This window comes from Bos mutus, chromosome 1 (assembly GCF_027580195.1).
Source record: "Bos mutus isolate GX-2022 chromosome 1, NWIPB_WYAK_1.1, whole genome shotgun sequence".
Classification (NCBI taxonomy): Eukaryota; Metazoa; Chordata; class Mammalia; order Artiodactyla; family Bovidae; genus Bos; species Bos mutus.
In genome coordinates this window covers 56,537,766-56,559,790 of record NC_091617.1, presented here as the reverse complement: position 1 = coordinate 56,559,790, position 22,025 = coordinate 56,537,766, and the positions used below count along the sequence as shown (strand labels likewise).

At 40.4% G+C, this 22,025-nt stretch overlaps 1 long non-coding RNA gene across 1 annotated transcript in view; it reads left to right on the top strand.

Moving 5' to 3' along the window:
* Positions 1 to 21,236, top strand: part of LOC138988514 (uncharacterized) — a 44,589-nt gene extending 23,353 nt beyond the window's left edge. The window contains exons 2-3 of the long non-coding RNA XR_011464779.1: positions 18,553 to 18,613; positions 21,108 to 21,236. This is a non-coding gene — a long non-coding RNA (uncharacterized lncRNA). The remainder of the gene's footprint in view (positions 1 to 18,552; positions 18,614 to 21,107) is intronic.
* Positions 21,237 to 22,025: the final 789 nt, after the last annotated feature.

The following is a 22,025-nucleotide window of genomic DNA, read 5'->3' as shown; positions in this document are numbered from 1 at the left end:
ATCTAAGAAAACTATAGGCTCCATCCCTAGAGACTGGAGCCCACTGATCTTATGTGCAGCCAGAGCTGACATAGACCCTTGCTTATAGATACAGACAGCCTAGAATCACTCAACATTTGAAAAAACCAGGGGCTTGTGAAACATCTGAAACAGGTGAACCAGGGACTTGGTAACGGTCCAGTGGGTAGGACTCCATGCTTCCACTGCAGGGGGCATGGGTGTGATCCCTGGTCAGGGAACTAAGATCTTGTATGCCCTGCAACAGAGTCAAAAAAAAACCCCAAAAAACAGCAACAACAAAAAACACGTGAATCAAATACTGATGAAATATATAATTTTAGGGTAAGATATGTTTAAAAATATATATTGGGAAGGTATAGTTAAGGAGTTGAAGATGGACACATACACACTGCTATATTTAAAATGGATAACCAACAGGGACCTACTGTAGAGCATAGGGAGCTCTGCTCAATGTTATGTGGCAGCCTGGATGGGAGGGGAGTTTGGGGGAGAATGGATACATGTATATGTATAGCTCAGTCACTCTGCTGTGTGCCTGAAACTACCACGACATTGGTAATCAGCTATACTCCAATACAAATAAAAAGTTTAAAATAAAATTAAATTAAAATTAAATAAATTTTAAAAATATATGTATATATTCAGTATCATTTAAGAGTTTTGAGTGCCATCACATCTGTAAAATAAGCAAGGCTACTATGAAGAAGAGAAAAACATTTGCATATAGCATCAAGGACTCTTTTAAATTTTGTCTTCCCCTGGGTAAACACCCCTGCTTCCTCTACCCCAGGATTTTCAATGTTATCACTTACATTTTAAGTCAAATAATTCTGGGTAATGTAAAAGTATCTCTGGCCTCTACTCACTCAGTGCCAATAGGATGGCCCTCCCCCAGCTGACAACTGGAAGTCTCTGCTAAGTCGCTTCAGTCATGTCAGACTGTGTGCGACCCCATAGACAGCAGCCCACCAGGCTCCCCCGTCCCTGGGATTCTCCAGGCAAGAACACTGGAGAGGGTTGCCATTTCCTTCTCCAATGCAGGAAAGTGAAAAGTGAAAGTGAAGTCACTCAGTCGTGTCCAACTCCTAGAGACCCCATGGACTGCAGCCTTCCAGGCTCCTCTGTCCATGGGATTTTCCAGGCAAGAGTACTGGAGTGGGGTGCCATTGCCTTCTCCAAAAGTCTCAAGACATCATTAAATATTCTCTGGGGGGAAAAATTGCCACCCAGTGGTCAACAACCACTGCTCTATTTCAAGAGAAGGACCCTGGCATTTAAGAGAGAATATCAAAGAGAAGGCCAGTTGTTCATTTCACTGGGAAACCTTGCTTTGCATGAGCTAGCCATCCAAAATCTTTGAGAGGCTGGTTTTGTTTGAAGTAGTGCTCTCAGTTTATGTAGTTTTAACACAGACATAAATATTCTTTCTAATAGTGATAGCAAACATGAACATTTAGTCAGGAAGTGGCAGGAAAGAGAAGGTGTAAATAATGCTTACTTAACAAGTTGAAGAAAGAATAGTTACAGGATTAGAGAGCCACAAAACAGAAGCAGGAAAAAACCACTCATACAGTAAAAAAAAAAAAAAAAAAAAGTTGAACAATGGGGTGTGAAAAAAGCCAAGGGTCTTTTTCCTCTGGCATCTATGTCATTGCTAGCTTTTAATGCCGTTGTCTTAACGAGACCTCCATAAGTCAGAGAACTCACAGTGAGTAAGGAATCAGCAGCAAAGAAACCCTTTGAAGCATGTTGAATTGCTGCCACCAAAGAGTAAACTGCTTGCCTACTGTGGGCAGGAGCCCACAAAGCCTCAGAGGCATGTGTGTGCAAAGCAAAGGCTGACTTTCTGTGGGTTTGAAAGCTGCCTGGAACAAATTCTTTCATCCTTTTGTACTAGGCCACTTGCCAACACCAACAAGCAATTTTAGTTCTTAAGAAAAATACACCTATTTCAGGTTGGCTTTTTAATCTTTAACCATCATCTGCAAGGCTGAAAAACATACTTCCACAGGATATTTTCTCCTCCTCCTCCTCCAAGCTGAAGGCTTTGAAACCCAAGGCTAGTAACATCCCTCTTGATGGAAAAATCCCTGGTAAGAAGAGTTCAGGACAGAGTGCATCAAAAAGGTTGACTAGAGTGAAGGAAATTTTAGACCAAGACTAGCAGGTAATACGAAGAAGGCAATGGCACCCCACTCCAGTAGTCTTGCCTGGAAAATCCCATGGACAGAGGAGCCTGGTGCGCTGCAGTCCATGGGGTCGCTAGGAGTCAGACATGACTGAGCGACTTTACTTTCCCTTTTCACTTTCATGCATTGGAGAAGGAAATGGCAACCCACTCCAGTGTTCTTGCCTGGAGAATCCCAGGGACGGGGGAGCCTGGTGGGCTGCCGTCTATGGGGTCACACAGAGTCGGACACGACTGAAGCAACTTAGCAGCAGCAGCAGGTAATAAGTTGACCATCCACGCACTACCTGCCTCTGCATGTCTGGGTGTAGACTATTTGCTTTATTTACCTGAAACACAAACTTAATCTGTTTCATTTGTAATACATTTTCACAGAAACAAGGAGGAAACACTGAATTTTATTGGTATTCATGATGCAGATGGCACCTCCAAGTCCAAACATGTAAGGAAATAGAACATCCCAGGCACCCTTCTGTTTTCCCATCGTACCAGTAAATGCAGAGACCCTGGAGGGAGAAGGTGAAGGAAATCAGGGGAAAAGAGGTTAGAAGGCAATAAATACATAAGCATAAATGTCTGCTTATTGAGCATGATCTTTTGTATCATACCTGGGTTGAGTCATAAGACAGTTGCTGCCAAAATTTGAGAGAAGTCTTTGTGTTAGCTATGGTGAGCTCAACTTGGGAGAATTACTAGCATATCCAGTCCTCAGAGAAAGAAGCACATAGAATTCACATATCCTGGACTTGGCCCCCACCTCAGTCTCAAGCAAATCCTGGTTCCTAGCTGCAACCTTCTCAGACATTGGCTACTCCTGGCTTCTATTTTTCAACTGGGACCTTGCTTTAAACATTAGTCTCAACCAGCCCTATTACCACATCCAACATCACCTGTGTAATACTTGTTTGTCTCTCTGTAGAATACTTGTTCCTTTTGTGATGGAAGAGGCAGGGGTCAAATGTAGATGAAGCGGGGAAAAACTCATAACTTTATCATTCAACAAATATTTATTATCTACACTGTGCCAGGAGCCAGGCCTTCATGAGGCAGTCATCTGCTGACTTTAAGAAACTTACACTTATATGCACTTGAGTTCCACTTGTTACACACGCAGGTAACATCTACAGAGCCCTCACTCCAGACCAGGCACTGTACAAAAAACTTCATCCTATGAAAAACCTACTGCAGCCAAATAAGGAGTAAATTTGTCAGCTCTGTTTTGTAAGTTGAAACTCAAGTAGAGGTTGAGAAACTGCTCACAGAGCCAGTAAATGGTGAAGCCAAGATTTTACCTAAGCTCTAACCAATGCCCCAATGTTTATAATTTCTGTGCTGCATTCTGCTACTTTTGCATCACAGGTCCTTGCACATTGCCACACTTACAAGTTTGCAGGACTGGACTGTTTGTTCAAGGAAGTGCTGCAGGGTTAGCTTTGTGAGTGAAGAGAAGGTGGTGACATAGGTGATGATAATATGATGAATTACACATGGCCTGAAATTCTGCTTTGGGGTTTTCTGTGGGAGGTGACTAATTACTCTTTTATTTTTCAGTTCTTTTTCAAAGAGTGGATAACTCTGGAGCATGGATGGAGCTTCACATTCAGGCCTGAACATCTTAATAAAAATTGGTTTTATCACTCTTTTCTTCTCTCTGGAAGTTATGAACCTCCTAAGAGAAGGGGATTTTGATGAGTGTTGAGAATACTTTGAGGGCCAGCGAGTCTCCATTGCCATTTGAACCCTAGGGCTGGTTCTAGGACTGTTACACGGGTGTTTTACTTGAAATTAACTACTCTTGTGGGACCTTAAATTTGGCAAGGTATTTATCTCAGATCATAGCATATCCTCTGGCCATTACTCAGCATTTCTGGGAAACTCTCCACCCATCTGAGTTTGCAATAATCTCCTTGTTTGCCTGAATTGCAGGTCAAAACAACATCATCCATCCTGGTCCAATTTATTTTTCTTAGCATGGTGGAATCAGTCCCCACTGATTTAACATCATGATTATAGTCATCCAAGCTATACCAGGGACTATGATAGGGAACCTATTTTCTCCCCATGTTGGGAATTCTCTACTGTCAAGGGAAAGGCTCATCCCAGTAAAGTAAAGATCTGGGCAACTGGTTTCAAAGACACAGCCATTTTATTGCCCAGGTCTGCAAAAATAAGCATGGTCTCTTCTGGGACGGTGCCCTTGTAATTCAGCTATTGTCTAAACTCCAAAGCCCTTGGAGTTTTGTTTGGTTTGTGGCTCAGCACCAACACAGTTGCTGTCCATCCCCAGGCAGACACAACTCTGTCTGGTTAGCAGGACAAAGCCCATTTTCAATGGGAAAGTTTCATTGTTTGAGCTTCATAACAGAAGGAAAATGTTCATTTCAGACCTATAAATTGCTTTCTGTCCTGAGCAGATCCAAGCATATATCCAAGCATAGATAAAGAGAGGCACCTTGGTGAGAAAAACCATTTGTTTCGAGACTAAGAAGCATCTGCTTTTTTTCATCCATAAAGAAACAGGTGGCAGAAAGAAGCAGATGAAGTTAAGATGCTAAAAGGATTAAGAATTATCCAAGGAAATAAACTGTAAGTCTGATAATCTTTCAAATAAACTATTCAAGACATTTTATATCTTACCAAGGACTTTTCTGTTTTGAAGGTTAGTATAATAATAGCTGATATTTACATAGAGTTTACTCTGTGCCAGACACTGATCTAAGTGCTTTTTTAAAAACATGTATTAAGTCCTTCAGTTTTCACAATAGCTCTATAAAGTGGGTACTATTTTTTTTTTTTTTGTATTAAACAACAAACATTTACTGCCCACAGCTCTGTAGGCTGGGCAGTACAAAGTACAAAGTCAAGGTGCTGGCAGACTTGGTCTCTGGTACATAGTACATGGGCTTCCCAGGTGGCACTAGTGGTAAAGAACCTGCCTGCCAATGGAGGAGACGTGGATTCAGTCCCTGAGTTGGGAACATCCCCTGGAGGGATGCATCGCAACCCCTGCAGTATTCTTGCCTGGAGAATCCCCATGAACAGGGGTGCCTGACAGGTTATGGTCCATGAGGTTGCAAAGAGTCAGACACAACTGAGCGACTAAGCACAGCACAGCACAGCGCATAGTACATGGCCTCCCAGGCGGCACTAGTGGTAAAGAATCCACCTGCCAATTCAGGAGATGTAAGAGATGCAGAATCAGTCTCTGAGTTGGAAAGATTCCCTGGAGGAAGACATGGCAACCCACTCTAGTATTCTTGCCTGGAACATCCCACAGACAGAGGAGCCTGGCAGGCTATGGTCCTTTGGATTGCAAAGAATCAGACACGACTAAAGTGACTTAGTATGCATGCACACAGTACATGTTACATCATCTTCTCACTGTGTCTTCACATGCAAGATCTACGGAGCTTTCTTGGGTCTTTTTAATAGGGCACTAATCCCATTCATAAGCATTCCACCCTCATGACCTAATCACTTATCAAAGCCCCCTCCTCCTAACACTATCATTGGGGAGTTAAGATCTCAACATAGGAATTTTAGGGGGACATAAACATTCTGTCTATAGCAGTCACTGAAAAGGAAGACAAATTGGTAAGGAACAGGTGCTTCTCTGGGACTCACAGCTGACCCAATGCCAGTATTCCACCAGGTTGGATATGCCCAGAAATTTTCAACAGAGCCTTGGTGTTCATCAGAACCCTGGGGCTACCTGTGCCTTCTGAGCCATCCAAGCCCCAGAGGTTGAAGCAGAGTGATACAATCATAGATTAAATTGGGGCAGTGATGAAGAGTTTGCTGGGCCCGAAGCTCAGTGTGTTTGAGGAAAGAAACATGGCCTCTCCTGGTTTCCCCTTCCAGTCATTCAGGAAAGAATGGCTATAGCTAATGAGAACTACTGCTTACTGAACACTGTGCCAATCAAGTATAATATGTGCTTTACACACATCAGTTTTTTGTTTGTTTGGCCATGCCATGTGTCTTGCAGGGTTTATTTCCATTTTTTAAATGAGATAATTAAGACACAGAGAGGATCAGTAACTTGCTCAAGCTTTCATAGTGAGCAAGAGCAGGGTAAAGAGTTAAATTCAGGCAGTCTAGCTCCAGAGGCTAAAGATACTCCAAATGCTTTTAAAACAGGAGGGAAGGGGACAGGGCACACAACCTCTAAAAGAATAAGAGTTTTTGAGGATACAACATAAACTGGCTAGAACCAACTAGGTCCAAGATGGTGGAAGATTCACCTTCCAGTAGAACTTGAGCCTCATTGTATGCTCATTGTAATAAATTAGCATCTAAATGACACACCCACCAGCACCGTGACAGTTCTGATGCTGATCATCAAAGGTCAAAAAGTAGGCAGTGACTCAGTTCTTAGAAATTTATCCTCCCCCCCACTTTGTTGAAATAGTTGAAATAATCCTTCCACTCATTAACCTATAAAGTTACTTGGCTCATAAAAAACAATCACTCCATATTTCAGGGCCTCTTGCCTTCTGAGATGCCTTCTGTGGAATGTGTTTCTCCCTTGGCTTCTCTCACTTTCCAAGATGACCCCTACGCCTTAAGGCCGCTCTAGCCTTTTGAGAGGAATCTCATTCTGTCTATGGAATGTGTTTTTCTCTAAATAAATCCACTTCTTAACCTATTTGTCTCTCACTGAATTATTTCTGCACTGAGATGCAAAGAACCCAAGCCTCAGTAAGTCTGGCCACAAGGTGAGTGATTCTGTTAATAATTAAAAGACGATGATTCAAGTTCCAATCTGAGGCACAGCTTTCACTTTCACCAGAAAAAAAAAGAGAGAGTGTAAAAGCAGGTAAAGTAGCATCAGTAATGTCTTTCCTTTAATCTAGGTGGCCATGCTTCATATTTGAGTGACAAGAACTAAGCCAGAGTGTCCCAACCTGCACTGATACTCTGCGGCTCTGGAATCCAGTTCTCCCTCCCTTTATCCTTTCTCTCTCACCTGGCAGGCTGCTCCATGTACCAGTTGGTATCCATGGGTTAATTATGTTTGAAATGGTGCTAAGGAATGCAGCATATGTCCACTAGTAAGAAAAGTCATCATAGAGGAGAGCCCTCAGTCGGGGTTTCTGGGTGGATCAAATCAAATCACTTTCCTTTCAGATCTGTTACAGGAACCCACACATGGACTCTAGTTAGACAGTATGTCATTTTCCAGAACTCAGCACGTGATTGCCAAATTTCTATTCAAAGGTGACATTTTATAAAATACCAGATGTTCTTTGGTGTCTGGCCAAAGTTAAGTATAAAAACAGCCATGGATCCATAAAAATAGAACAATAATCTCCCCAGGAAAGTTTTCTGTCTCTGAGATCACTAATAACTAAGTTGACCAAATCAAGAGGATGATTAGTATTGCAAAGTGAAGATAATAAGCTGTAATGGAAATAGATGCTAGCTAGCTGAGCTCATCCAGGTTACAAAATAAATCTTGATCGTTTGTTTCATGTCGTGTTTCACGTTGTGACTGTTTTTCCTACTGACTACTTTAATAGTCTCTGTTTTATATTTATTACTTAATATTTTACATCATATGTTCATGGTAATTGCTTCCAGTTCTGGGATCTCCATGTCTGACAGCTTGGACAAACATTAGGACCACCTGGGCAATCATCTTGTTTTATGAATAAAAAAGCTGAGACTCAATCAGGTTAAGAGACTTCTTAAGGTCTTCCCTGTAGCTCAAAGAGTAAAGAATCTGCCTGCAATGCAGGAGACCGGGGTTCAACCCCTGGGTCAGGAAGATCCTCTGGAGAAGAGAATGGCAACCCACTCCAGTATTCTTTCCTGGAGAATCCCATGGACAGAGGAGCCTGGCAGGCTACAGTCCATGGGATCGCACAGAGTCAGACATGACAGACCAACTAACACTACCACTAAGACTGTGTAGTGAGTGAGATGGTGAGAGATAATGCCTCACTGCTCTCATGATGGCTAGAGCTTAGTTTCCTCCAATCAAAATTGGTGATGGAGCAGAGACAGGAGAGCAGGAACATTGGCTTTCTCCCTTCTCCCTTTCTCTCTTGCTCGTATGCTGTTACAAACACCACAAGCCATATGATGACTTTGGAAGCAGAAGGGTGGGTAGTGTATGGATCTACTCATTGTAGAATGATTGCCTCCAGATGCTGTCTGCCTCCTCGTGGTTTTCAGTCCTTAACTTGAGGGCATTTTTTTTTCACCCAACGCTTTTAGCCATTGTGATACCTGCACTATGTCCTCCTCAAGGACAGAAGATAGTGGAGGGCTTACAATGATAAAAACTTCACCTTCTTGGTCACAGGCAAGAAAGTTTTTATTTTCTCTTCTTCATTTTTGTTAAGAACAGCTTTTTATTTTACTCAGAAGCATTAAGGGGTTGAAATGGCATCTACAATTTCTTACCTTATGTCATTATCTTGTCCTATGTAGGACATAGTCACAATGTGTATGCGTATATTTATTTATTCATATTTATATCTGTTTCCCAGTCTGGGATATGATTTTCTGAATCTAGAAAAGAAGTGGGGTGACTTTTATTTTTATGTCTCAGAGTTTGAACTAGAGTTAAATGATTGAATTAAATGCTAACTGCAAAGGTTGACTTTAAAATACACAACAGTCTATATGTCAATATAAAGATTTGTGTTTCCTTGAAATCCTATTCTTTTAACAAATCCTTCTTATGCATAGCTTGTAACTAGACATTAATTCCCCTAACTTGATATTTAATATGAAGTTAAACTTCTAATCAAACATTTATGTTCTTGGTTCATTGAGTCAGAGAAATACTATGGGTCAAACATATTCACAACTAAAGCAAAACCCTCTCTTGGTGGCAGCGGCTAAAGGAACACAACAAAAGAAAAATGGCAATCTTTTTACTTGGGGCAAATAGCACAAGATCCTTTCTAGCTGGGCTTAATTTTCCTGTTTCTAACTGGTGAAAACAAAGCCTCTAAGGGTTTCTTTGATATGACCATAATCACACAGCAGGATGTCAGTGGAAGAACCTACCGGTGATTCTAGCTGCCAATGTGTTCTATTTACCTAATTCACTTCCCTTCCATCTGCAGAGCTCAATTTGATCTCAACTGTACTGGCTTAGACCTTTCCTCAGATAAATAAGCCCATCATGGACTCTGATACATACTTGCCTCAGAGTAGTTGAGTACACTATTCTATGAACTCCATATCTAAGAGCTTCAGAGAAGAAGGATAAAACACTGAAACATCCTAATGGGTTGTCAGAAGCCAGGAAACACCACAGCCCTATTATTGGGGAGTTGGGGGAGTTCACTGAGACTTTTGAGGGAAAGGAAAATTTTATTGTTCTAATTTCAACACAGTGAGTGGGGGGAGGGGTGCGTGTAGCTGGATTCTAGATAAGGAAATGAAACTTGTAACAAAAAAAACCCACCATTAGAAATCCAACCACATCTATTCTAATGTTCATTTGAATTTTGTAAAACAGCTCTTATAAAGTAACCTAATAAATTTAACCTTACATTCATTTCCACTTATCAGTGTTCCTAGAATTGGAATACTCTTCAGCTTTGTCAACCAGAGATATAAGGGCATTCCTAACTTTAGGCAAACCACTTCAGTATTTTTGCCTTGAGAAACCCTTAAACGGCATGAAAAGGAAAAAAGATAGGACACTGAAAGATGAATTTTCGGTAGGTGTCCAATATGCTACTGGAGATCAGTGGAGAAATAACTCCAGAAAGAATGAAGAGACAAGGCCAAAGCAAAAACAACACCCAGTTGTGGATGTGACTGGTGATAGAAGCAAAGTCTGATGCTGTAAAGAGCAATATTGTATAGGAACCTGGAATGTTAGGTCCATGAATCAAGGCAAATTGGAAGTGGTCAAACAGGAGATGGCAAGAATGAACATTGACATTTTAGGAATCAGTGAACTAAAATGGACTAGAATAGGTGAATTTAATCCAGATGACCATTATATCTACTACTGTGGTCAAGAATCCCTTAGAAGAAATGGAGTAACCACCATAGTCAACAAAAGAGTCCAAAATGCAGTACTTGGATGCAATCTCAAAAATGACAGAATGATCTCTGTTAATTTCCAAGGCAAACCATTCAATATCACAGTAATCCAAGTCTACGTCCCGACCAATAATGCTGAAGAAGCTGAAGTTAAATGGTTCTATGAAGACCTACAAGACCTTCTAGAACTAACACCCCCAAAACATGTCTTTTTCATTATAGGGGACTGGAATGCAAAAGTAGGAAGTCAAGAAACACCTGGGGTAACAGGCAAATTTGGCCTTGGAATACAGAATGAAGCAGGGCAAAGGCTAATAGAGTTTTGCCAAGAGAACGCACTGGTCATAGCAAACACCCTCTTTCAACAACACAAGAGAAGACCCTACACATGGACATCACCAGATGGTCAACAACAAAATCAGATTGATTATATTCTTTGCAGCCAAAGATGGAGAAGCTCTATAGATTCAGCAAAAACAAGATCAGGAGCCAATTGTGGCTCAGATCATGAACTCCTTATTGCTAAATTCAGACTTAAATTGAAGAAGTAGGGAAAACCACTAGACCATTCAGGTATGACCTAAATCAAATCCCTTATGATTATACAGTGGAAGTGAGAAATAGATTCAAGGGATTAGATCTGACAGAGTGCCTGATGAACTATGGACAGAGGTTCATGACATTGTACAGGAGACAGGGATCAAGACCATCCCCAAGAAAAAGAAATGCAAAAAGGCAAAATGGCTGTCTGAGGAGGCCTTACAAATAGCTGTGAAAAGAAGAGAAGCAAAAAGCAAAGGAGAAAAGGAAAGATATACCTACTTGAATGCAGAGTTCCAAAGAATAGAAGGGAGAGATAAGAAAGCCTTCCTCAGTGGTCATTGCAAAGAAATAGAGAAAAACAAAAGAATGGGAAAGACTAGAGATCTCTTCAAGAAAATTAGAGATACCAGTGGAATATTTCATGCAAAGATGGGCTCAATAAAGGACAGAAATGGTATGGACTTAACAGAAGCAGAAGAGGTGCAAGAATACACAGAAGAACTATACGAAAAAGATCTTCATGACCCAGATAATCATGGTGTTATGATCACTCACCTAGAGCCAGACATCCTGGAATGCAAAGTCAGGTTGGCCTTAGGAAGCACCACTATAAACAAAGCTAGTGGAGGTGATGGAATTCCAGTTGAACTATCTCAAATCCTAAAAGATGATGCTGCAAAAGTGCTGCACTCAATATTCAAGCAAATTTAGAAAACTCAGCAGTGGCCACAGGACTGGAAAAGGTCAGTTTTCATTCCAATCCCAAAGAAAGGCAATGCCAAAGAATGCTCAAACTATTGCACAATTGCACACATCTCACACACTAGCAAAGTACTGCTCAAAATTCTCCAAGCCAGGCTTCAGCAATACATGAACCGTGAACTTCCAGATGTTCAAGCTGGATTTAGAAAAGGCAGAAGAACCAGAGATCAAACTGCCAACATCTGCTGGATCATTGAAAAAGCAAGAGAGTTCCAGAAAAACATTTATTTCTGTTTCATTGACTATGCCAAAGGTTTTGACTGTGTGGATCACTACTAACTGTGAAAAATTGTTAAAGAGATGGAAATACCAGACCACCTGACCTGCCTTTTGAGAAACCTGTATGCAGGTCAGGAGGCAACAGTTAGAACTGGACATGGAACAACAGACTTGTTCCAAATTGGGAAGGAGTTCGTCAAGGCTGTAAATTGTCACCCTGCTTATTTAACTTATATGCAGAGTACATCATGAGAAACGCTGGGCTGAATGAAGCACAAGCTGGAATCAAGATTGCTGGGAGAAATACCAATAACCTCAGTTACACAGATGACATCACCCTTATGGCAGAAAGTGAAGAAGAACTAAAGAGCCTCTTGATAAAAATGAAAGAGGAGAGTGAAAAAGTTGGCTTAAAACTCAACATTCAGAAAACGAAGATTGTGGCATCTGGTCCCGTCACTTCATGGGAAATAGATGGGGAAACAGTGGAAACTGACAGACTTTATTTTTGGGGGGCTTCAAAATCACTGCAGGTGGTGATTCCAGCCTTGAAATTAAAAGACACTTACTCCTTGGAAGGAAAGTTATGACCAATCTAGGTAGCATATTAAAAAGCAGAGACATTACTTTGCCAACAAAGGTCCATCTAGTCAAGGCTATGGTTTTTCCAATAGTCATGTTTGAATGTGAGAGTTGGACTATAAAGAAAGCTGAGCGCTGAAGAATTGATGCTTTTGAACTCTGGTGTTGGAGAAGACTCTTGAGAGTCCCTTGGACTGCAAGGAGATCCAACCAGTCCATCCTAAAGGAAATCAGCCCTGAATATTCATTGGAAGGACTGATGTTGAAGCTGAAACTCCAATACTTTGGACACCTGATACGAAGAACTGACTCATTTGAAAAGACCCAGTTGCTGAGAAAGATTGAAGGTGGGAGGAGAAGGGGATGACAGAGCATGAGATGGTTGGATGGCATCACCAACTCAATGGATATGAGTTTGAGTAAACTCCAGGAGTTGGTGATGGACAGGGAGGCCTGGTGTGCTGCAGTCCATGGGGTCCCAAAGAGTCGGACATGACTGAGCAACTGAATTGAACTGAACTATCTTTATCCCAATCAAATGATTGGTGAACTGAGTCAGGAAGAAGCCCAGTTAGAAAAGTTGAGCCAAGGCCTCATTGGCTGCATGGTGCCTGCAGAATCCAACTTAGCATCTAAAGAAACTCTAAATAGGCCAAGAGAAAAGCTTGACAAAGGCGAGAGGGTGATCTCAGCAGCCTTCACTTAAACCTGCCTTGGAGGCTGTATTTTAAATGACTGCATTTTAAACGACTGCAATCATACGAAATATACTCTCTGACCACAATGAAATAAAATTAGAACCCAATATCAGGAAATTTGGGGAATTCATAAATATGTGAAAATAAAACAACATACTCCTAAATAACTAATGGGTCAAAAACTATCAAAACTAACTCAAGAAGAAACAGAAAATTTGAAAAGATCTATAGCAGGAGATTGAGTCAATAATTTTAAAACTCTTAACAAAGAAAAACTCTGGACCAAATGATTTCAGTGGTGAATTCTACTAAATATTAAAAGAGAAATTAAAACCAATCTTTCTCAAACTCTTGCAAAAAAAGAAAAAAAAAACAGAAGAGGAGGAAATTGCTCTCAACTCATTCTATGAGACCAACATGACTCTGATACCAAAACCAGACAAAGACGATAAAAAAGAAAACTATAGAATAACATCCCTCATGAATATAAACACAAAAAATCTAAACAAAAATTTAGCTATATGATCCAAAAATATGTAAAAGGGATAATATAATATGAGAAAGTTGTGTTTATCCCATGAGTGTAGTGTTGACTTAATATTCAAAAATCAATCAATATAATTAACTGTATTAACAAGCTACAAAATAAAAACAAACCATGCTGTAATAATTGGATATCTTTATGCAAAAAAAAGAAGTCTGATCTGTCTCATAACATATGAAAAATTAACTCAATATGGATCATAGACCTAACTGTAAAATCAAAGCTATAAAACTGTATAAAACATAAAATAAAACTTTGGTTAGGCAAAATTTTCTTCTGTCCAACACCAAAACCAGTATCTATAAAGAAAACAAATTAATTGGGGTTAATGAAAAATTTTAAATTTCTACTCTTTTAAAAACACTATTAAGAAACTTTCCTGGTGGTACAGTGGTTAGGAATCTGAGCTTCCACTGCAGGAGTGGGCATGAGTTTAATCCCTAGTCAGGGAACTAGATCCTACATGCCATGGGGCATGGCCAAAGGAAGAAAAAAAAATTATTTTTCATTAAAGATAAAAGAAAATAAAAAGCACTGTTAAGAGAATGAAAAGTCAAGCTGCAGACTTGAGATATTTGCAAAGCATGTATCTGAAAAAATCACTGTATCCAGAATATATAAATAATTCTTAAAAATCAATAATACGAAAGCCAATTATCCAATTTTTAAAAATGGGCAAAGTACTTGAGCAGACATTTCCCTTCATCAAAAAAGATAGATAATGAGTATGTAAATGATAAGGCACTCAGCATTGTTAGTCATTAAGGAAATGCAAATAAAGTCACAATGAGCTAACACTATACATCTATTAGAAGGACTAAAACGAAAAAGACTGACAATATGTAACATGGATGAGAAACTGCTGATGGGAATATAAAACTGACAAAACTACTTTGGAAAGCAGTTTAGCAGCTTCTTAAAAAGTAAAAATGTATTTATGATCTAGCTGTTTCTCCTCTTAGGTATTTACATAAAAGAAACAAAAACCATAAGGTTCACACCAAAAGGTTCATGCATGTACTCATAGCAACTATTTTGTAGTAGAAACCTAGAAACAACCCAATTTTCTAGCCACAGATGAATAGGTAAATTAAGGTGTATCTATACAACAGAACACCACTTAGCAATAAAGAGGAATGAACTACTGATACATACTGCAACGTGGAAGGATATTAAAATAATCCTTCTAAGTGAAAGAAAACACCCAAAGAGCACACATGATTCTATTTATATAAAATTCTGAAAGTGCAAAAAAAAAAAATATCTGGTGACAGCAACAAAAGCAATTATTCATTGGTAACAGGGAGTAGAGGAGAGCATGGAGGCTTGGAAGGAGACTAATTAAGGACCACAAGGAAACTTTTTGGGATGAATGTTTATGTCCGCTTTCTTGATTTTGATGATGGTTTCATCGGTGTATATAACCTCATACATTATACATATATATATTCAAAATTTATCAGATTGCCTACTTTATATGTGTGCAGATTATCATGTCAATTATACCTCAAAATCAAAAATTTTTAAATAACAATTATGACTAGTTTGAAACTTCAAAGAAATTTCAGTGATCAAAAAAATAAAAGTTTGGTATTGTGGCTAAACTACCTTTTTCTTTCCAGTATTAAGTAATAATAAACAGGTCTACTTTAGTGAAGGCTTACCATGAACAAGGCCTAATTTTAAGCACTTTACATGTGTCAGCTTGTTTAATACTCACAATATCCCTATGAGATTGGTAATCTGAATATAACGTTTTATAGTTGGAGAAACTGACGCATAGATAGACTCCAACAAGGACTTGCTGCTGAAACTAGCCAAGCCAGGATCTCAATCCAGACTGAACTTCTCCACTATGTTCATGCTTGACCACCTCTCAGAAAAAAGTCTCAAATATTTGGGAACTGAGCTTGCTGCTGTTGCAGCAAACTCTTCGCAGCCTCATGGACTGGAGCCTACCAGGCTCCTCTGTCCATGGGATTTTCCAGGCAAGAGTACTGGAGTGGGGTGCCATTGTCTTCTCCGGGAACTGAACTTACTGGCTTGAAATAGAAATATTAGGATTAGGAGAGAGACCTCCAGGGAGCCAAGGAGAAGGATAGAATGAGGTGCAGGAAGCATCCAGATCTGTCTGCACAGCTGTCCTGCAAGGGTCCACCTGGCTCATATTAGTGCCTGTGTCAAATACCTTAGCCTAGAATTTGACTCTTCCCCTGGGTTGTGCACGTTGACTGTTTCTGCCCCAGGCCAGCCCTGATGCTCAAGGCACTTCACCAGTTCTCACAAGAATTCTATCACACTAAGAATAGCCAGAATTTTGTTTTTAGTTTTCACGAAGATCTGGGAATTCATGGGAAAGGGGCTCACCCTCCAGTGCACAGCATTTACTCAATTCCTCCACCTCAGGCAGCACGAACTTCTCTAAATCCCTCTCCCCTTCCCCAGCCAGTCTCCTGTCACACTTCATGTTCGTCCTATAGGACTTGGTCCCAGTCTTTTTAAAAATTTCCTTCTCTACTTAAAACCTGTGCATGGTGCGTGCTAAGTTGCTTCAATCATGTCATATTATGGACCATAGCCCACTAGACTCCTCTGTCCATGGGATTCTCCAGGCAAGAATACGGAGTGAATTGCCATGCCCTCCTCCAGGAGATTTTCCCGATCCAGGGACTTAACTCGCGTCTCTTATGTCTCCTGCATTGGCAGGTGGGTTCTTTACCACTATTGCCACCTAGGAAGCCCACTTAAAATCTAGACCATGACTTTCAGCCTCCTCACAAGCCTATCAAAGCCCATCATTTCTACCTTAGGAACTCTCACATCAGCTGCTGAGAAGATAAAGTCTCCAAGCTCGTGGCAGACTTCCTAAGGTGAATCTATGTGTAGGTTTTGTGACCATATCAAAAAGAAATGCATGGAGAACAGACAAGGACTTTCCTTCTAAATAGAACCTCAGCTCTTAGACCCCTCAGGAATCCCACGGAGATCTTCTCAGACCAATACCGGTTATACCCTAGTGGCTAATGGGCTCATCTGCATTAGTTTGTATGATTCTGTCTGGAGGAGATAAAAAGGCTCCTACTGTGAATAATATGGAGGTTTCTTAAAAACTCAAAATAGACCTACTGTATGACCCAGCAATTTGACTCCCGGAAATATACACAGAGAAAATCATAATTACAAAAGATACATGCACCCCAATGTCCATTGCAGCACTGTTTACAATAACCAGGATATGGAAGCAACCTAAATATCCATCAACAGAGGAATGGATAAAGAAGATGTGGAACATATATACAATAGAATATTACTCAGACCAAAACAAACAAACAAACACAAAATCGTGCCATTTGCAGAGATATGGATGGACCTAGAAACTGTCATACAGAATGAAGTCAGAAAGAGAAGACCAAATATCGTATATTATATATATATATATGTGGAATCTAGGAAAACGGTACAGATGAACCTATCTGCAAAGCAGAAATAAAGACACAGACATGGAGAACAAACATATGGATACCAAAGGGGGAGGGCTGAACTGGGAGATTCGATTCACATATGTACACTGCTACTATGTATAAAATAGATAATTAATGAGAACCTACTATATAGCACAGGGAACTCCATGCTCTGTGGTGACAAGGAGGGGATATATGTATATGTAAGTTGATTCGCCATGCTGTACAGCAGAAACTAACCCAACATTGTAAAGCAACTAAACTCCAATTAAAAAAGTAGAAATACAAATCCTTGCATGCTTCTCTCCCCACAAGCTTTGTACAGCTACCTCATGTAGGCTGGCAAAACATAGTTACCAATGTGAAGGCAGCACTGGCAGAGGGGGGAGTTTGTAACTCAGGATCTTGAGTCTCCACAGGTGGGAAAAAAAGAACTGAGATGATCTCAAACACCAGTCTGGGTTGCCTCAGCCACTCCCTCTCTGAGATTGCATGTAGAAGGGCAAGGGGTAGACCAGGAGGAAGAGAAAGCACCGGGGCCTCTCTCAGGCCGTCCATCCAGGGTGACGTGGGGGAGCAGAATAAACACTGTAAGGGAAGTGAAATCCCCCAGGGGACAGTTTTGCTACGCCTCTTCTTTGCTAGGTCGCCCCCTCACTTCAGCGATGACTAAGCTGATTCACTTGTGGCACATCCCTTTTCAAGTAAAGAGCAGGTACAGGCCACAGAGCCCCTCCTGCAAGAGCAGAGATGTGTGTACAGGGCAGAGAGGTCAGCAGTTATGTCCTAAGATCAGCTGTCACAATGTACAGAAAGGTCTAAACTGGTTGTCAACTTTTTAAAAAAAATAGATTTTACATAAAAAATCAGATTTCATGATTATCAGGTGATCCAGTAACCTCAGCCATATTTATTTTAACAGTTTCTTAGCAGGCACTATTGTTTGCAGTCTGTTTTATACCCGTCAGCCAGGCAGATCCTTTTGCAATGTAAATCAAAATATGTTACTCCATTGACTGAAATCTTCCCATGGTGTCCCGCCTCACTCACAGTAAAAACCAGAGTCCCAGAAGTCCTCTGCAAGACCTTCGATGGTGGGGCACCCCCTTACCTCCTGTTTCTCCTCCTCCTCCTCTTTCCACAGATTACACAGATTCAAACCCTGGCTCTATTTTCTGTGTGTCTTTGGGTGAATAACCTAACGGTTCTTTGTCTCACTTCCTTATCTGTAACATGAAGCTAATAATCCTATCTTGCTCATAGTGTTGCTATGAAGACAAAACATTTAATATTTAAAAAGCATAATCTTGTTATTCCCTTGCTTCACCCATGCTGGCTTCAGTGTGTGCGTGCTCAGTTACACAGTCGCGTCCAACTCTTTGCGACCCCATGGACTGCAGCCTGCCAGGCTCCTCTGTCCATGGGATTTTCTAGGCAAGAATACTGGAGTGGTTTGCCATTTCCTACTCCAAACTCTTCCTGATCCAGGGATCAAACTTGTGTCTCTTGCATTGGCAGGTGGGTGTTTTACCACTGTACCGCCTGGAAGACCCGTAGTAGCTTCGCTGCTTTTCCTCAGGTAAGCCAGGTTTGTGCCTGACTGAATGCCTTTGCAAATATTCTCTGTGTGGCCCTGGCTTCCACAGCTACCCGACAAAATCCCCCATCCCCACCCCCTGATGTCTCCTGCAAGCTTTGCTTCCCAGTATTTGGGATGAATCAAAAATTAAAAATTCAAAGCAAAAGTGGACCAAAAAAAGAAAAAAAAAAAAAAACTGTCAGAAAGAAATGAAATGAGTATTGATTGAATTCAAGAAAGAAATGGAAGAAAAAGACAAAATTATCTCAAAATGAAGAGAGTTAGGAGGTGGCTAAAGGTTAAGATATTTTTTAAAAAATTAAGAAAGAACATTGAAGAAAGACTAGAAAATAAGACAATTAAACTGTGTGATCATTTCTTTTCCTAGAAAATCATGAGGAAAAATCATGAGTACACCTAAAGTTATAAATTGGATATGAATCAACACAGTCTATCTTCAGGTTTATCAAATTATTGTTCTAGGTATTTCTGTCTGAGCATCGCAGACCAGCTGTCACCATCTCTGACTATCAGAAAATTTGTGGCCAGTACCCCCACTCTGCTTCTTCCCTTGGTCCAGGCTGAGCTGTCTTGTCTGGCCCTGTAGCCCCCCAGGAAGCAGAAAGCCCTCAAAATGCCTCAATGGCATATTGATTAATTTAAATTTTATTTGAAAAGAAGTCAGTGGGGGAAAAATGATATTTAAAAACCCCATTCTGACCCTACCTGGTAAAGAATTCACCTGCCAGTGCAGGAGATACAAGAGACACGGGTTCGATCCCTCAGCTGGGAAGATCCCCTGGAGAAGGAAACAGCAACCCACTCCAGTGTTCTCGCCTGGAGAATCTCATGGAGAGAGGAGCCTTGAGGCCTACAGTCCTTGGGGTCGGACACAAGTGAGCACGCATGCATGGTCATACTATTTGTTTCCAAACAGGAATTTTTGGCTCCAACTGTGTGAGCACTTTTATTTCAACTTTGCAAATATACATATACATATATATTTAATTTTATTGGAGGATAGTTGATTTACAGTGGGTGTTAGTCTCAAGTGTACAGACTTTTCTTTCTAGGACTCAGTTACTGGAGAATTTGCCTTTAGAAATAAAGAACTGGTGAACCTAGAGTTAAAACTGAACACAGACCCAGGGACTCAGACCTTAGGATTTCCTATGGTTAATCACTAAAGTAAAAAAATAATAATAAAATTGAAATTTCATTTAGTTTTTATGAGAAAATCAGAATTGTTAACATACTCAGAATTATACACGCACACAGACATATACACACATACATTCATTTAGAATTAAGGAAGAAAAATAACATTTATGTATTTTACTGTGTCTTTGGTAAAGTGGTAGACAATTCAACATGTAATCTAGAACTGTTTCAACTTCTAGAAGAATTGCTTCTCATCCACCTGGTTCTCTAGAGAATCATCCCTACAGGTTGCAGCTACAATGAATGTCAAATCCTCTGTCCAAATCCTACTTTCCCCCATGTCCAACAACACATCCAAGTAGAGTCCTAGGGAAAATAAAATAAAATAAAATACATGTATAAGCAGTATAGGCTGGCCCAGGTCTCCTGCATTGCAGGCAGATTCTTTACCATCTAAGCCACTAGGGAAGCCCTAGTTAGACGACTGCTAACTTCAAAAATCATTATCTGCATTTATTATAATACACACTCACTGTGTTGTTGTTTAGTCACTAAGTTTTGTCCAACTCTTTTTCAATGCCATGAACTGTAGCCCACCAGGCTCTTTGATCCATGGGATTTCCCAGACAAGAATACTGGAGTGGGTTGCCATTTCCTTCTCCAGAGAATCTTCCCTACCCAGGGACTGAACCTACATCTCCATTCTTTACCACTGAGTCATCAGGGAAGACTCACACTCACTGGGTATATCTTGTCAAAACTGAAGGATGAACTTCCTCTGGGTCAGTCACCTCGGGTTATACCCGCTTTGAGTGGGAGGAGGCATTAAGTAGCTATTACAGTGGGAAATTCCAGTGGAAATGGGGGACTACAGAAGTTTACAAATAGGCAGTAAGGACAAAGTAGGTCAGAACTCTACAAAGACCAGAACCAGGCAACTGAAGTGGAATGACATTAAACTTGATGGCCAAGAAATGACAGTTAACATCTAAGTGTATGACAGTTATAAATCCTGAGTGGTCCTAAAGACTACAGTAAGGAAGGGAAATGGTGCTCATCACATGCAGGCAGAGACAGCAAGATGATGGACAGGGCTCTAGAGGCACTTGCAAGGACCTTCCCTTCCCTTATTGTTCTTGAAGGATGTTTATCACTCTGAACCTGGGAACTCTGCAGAACTGACCTGGAGCTCTGCAGTTATGTGTGCGGATATAGGGGCCCATCAAAGAAAAGATTACTTTCCTACCATCAGAAAAGGAACGTTTGTTTCTATTTAATTGAGGCAATCATTTAGAAAACTCTGTTTAGAAGGTACATTTTTATTTTTTTACAGTTGGCGTTTCAATGTCCCAAATTCCCTTCGCAGATGTTTCTTTCAAGGATCCCTGAATATAAAAGGTCCATAAATTTGAGGTGAGACCATGAAGACATCAGTAAGAAGACATGAGATGATATCCTTTCAACAGTCACTTTGAAGAATTTCAGTTCATATAAACATTTTGCACTGCAAGAATAACCATGAAAATAGAAATTTCTACAAAAGATTCTCTGTAATGTCAGTTTTGGATTGCCTTTGAGAGTAGGCTCCATCCAGAAATGATTAGATGTTGCTAATCTGCCATGTTTTTAAAAGTTTTCTTAAATCCGTATCACGATGATAAGAACATGCTGTGGAAGCCAACCAGGCTCATGGGACTGGTGTCAGAGAATAAAGCTTTGCCTTTATAGTCTTTTGATCAAATATACTTTGTGAAAACTAACTGCTTACCAGCAGTTTAGTAATTAAGGTCTGCACAAAAGCAGAGCAGAACACATTTAGTTTCTGTGACTAAAGACACATACTAAATATTTTTTAATTAATTAATTTATTTTAATTGGAAGCTAATTACTTTACAATATTGTAGTGGTTTTTGCCATACATTGACATGAATCAGCCATGGGTGTACATATGTTCCCCATCCTGAACCCCCTTCCCACCTCCCTCCCCATCCCATCCCTCTGGATCATCCCAGTGCACCAGCCCTGAGCACCCTCTCTCATACATTGAATCTGGACTGATGATCTATTTCTCATATGATAATATACATGTTTCAATGCTATTCTCTCAAATCATCCTATCCTCGCCTTCTCCCACAGAATCCAAAAGACTGTTCTTTACATCTGTGTCTCTTTTGCTGTCTCGCATATAGGGTCATTGTTATCATCTTTCTAAATTCCATATATATGCGTTAGTATACTGTATTGGTGTTTT